Source organism: Triticum aestivum, chromosome 5A (genome assembly GCF_018294505.1).
Source record: "Triticum aestivum cultivar Chinese Spring chromosome 5A, IWGSC CS RefSeq v2.1, whole genome shotgun sequence".
In the NCBI taxonomy this organism is placed as follows: Eukaryota; Viridiplantae; Streptophyta; class Magnoliopsida; order Poales; family Poaceae; genus Triticum; species Triticum aestivum.
The window spans coordinates 71,098,361-71,100,161 of NC_057806.1; the positions used below are offsets into that span (position 1 = coordinate 71,098,361).

A 1,801-nucleotide genomic window follows, 5' to 3' on the forward strand; every position below is an offset into this window, starting at 1 on the left:
GCATGTACCTCGATACAGCACCCTCCTCATTGCCTGATCCTTGATAAAAAAGAAGAATGGTTGAAATTCAAGAAAGACATGATTATCAATGGCAATGCGGTGGACAGAAAGAAGATTTTTGTTGGCACTAGGGACATGCAAGATTAGGTTGAGATGAATTTTCCTATGAGGGGTTTTAATAATTGAGTGACTAATACGACCAATCTTCATACCTTCTCCACTAGCGGTCTGGATGTGATCTTGGCCGCGGTATTTTCCCCGCATGGTCACCTTCTCCAGCTCACCGGCGATGTGGTTGGTAGCACCGCTGTTGATGTACCAATTTGTGTCGACGCCGTAGGAAGCTTCAGCAGCCCCGACCACCTTTTCATCTTGAGATGAGTCTTCTTCTTCATCAAATCGGTACCAACAGTCCTTGGCGGAGTGGCCCAGATTACCGCAGATTTGGCAGCAGACAGCATCAGGCCGAGACTTGTTGGTGGAGCCGCTCGATATCCAGCCGCCCTTGGTGTTGGAATATGAGGGTCGGCCGCCGCTGCGTGCGTTGTTGTTGCCGCTAGTGTTGCCCCCGCCAGGGCCCCTACTTTTCCCGCGAGGAGGGCCGCGAGGACGGGAACCACTGCCATGCCCGTGGGTGGTGACATTCATCGAGGACTTGAAACCACCACCGGTCCCAGCGCCTTGGAAGAGGGCCACTCGATGATCGAAGTTGCTCATCTGAGCGAAAAATTCATCAAGAGTGACCGGGATGATACGAGCATCAAGGGCAGAGACCAGCGGCTGGTATTCCATGTCCAGGGCGTTGATGATGTAGGAGATGAGCTCATCATCGTCCAGGGGTTTACCGGCCGCCGCGAGCTCGTCAGTGAGAGATCGCATGTTTGCGAAGAAGGTGGCCACAGATTGCGTGCCCTTCTGCGTGTTGGTGAGTGCCGCCCGGATGTTGGTGACGCGGGACAGTGAGGTCGACGAGAACATCTTCGCCAGCACCGACCAGAGCTCATGTGCATGGACGATCGAGGTTACCTGCACGAGCAGTTCCTTCAAGAGGTTATTCAGGAGATATCCCAGTACTCGTTGATCCTCCCGGATCCACACGTGGTGGAGCGGATTGGGGATGGATTCCTCCTTGCCATCCTTGTCCTTGGTGACGACGACTTTGGCCAGCTCGGGTATGCTCCCATCAACATACTCGAAGAAACCAGCACCTCAAAGTTGCGGCGTGATCTGGGTGCACCAAAGGATGTAGTTGGTGCGGGTGAGGCGCTCGGTGATCTGGCCAGAGAGGGTTGCGTTGGAGGAGCCGGAGGAGGCTATGGTAGGAGGTTTGTGGCAATGGAGGAACTAGATGAGATGGAAGAGGTAAGCTCTGATTACCATGTGAGAGAACGTCGTACCCTGCCTAGGGCGACGGCTTCATGTTATATAGGATCGGGGTGCAACTCCCGTATAGCATACAAAGAGGATTACATCGTTAGGATCCTTGACTTGAGATCCAAGGGATAGACGATTACAATAGATAACAGAATATCCCAACTACCCTAGTCTATGGTTTCGGTTCAGATGGACTCCTGGTCGAACCCCTGGTCGAACCTGTACGCGCCTGAACTCTATTGCTTAACTGGGTTTAGGTTGATGGGACTCTGTTGACACCAGATTTTTCCATGGCACAAAACCCTATCAAGATGACATCGGATGAGAAAAGTTACAACTGCAAAGTTGTTCGTCTCATCGAAACAAATGGTTTTGATATAAAAACCTTTTCAATCCGAGGTCGTATTTGGCCGGATCATCCGGCCGA

At 52.1% G+C, this 1,801-nt stretch overlaps 1 pseudogene; it reads right to left on the minus strand.

Moving 5' to 3' along the window:
* Positions 1 to 701: 701 nt before the first annotated feature.
* LOC123109267 (uncharacterized) lies at positions 702 to 840 on the minus strand (annotated as a pseudogene).
* Between the last annotated feature and the right edge of the window lie 961 nt (positions 841 to 1,801).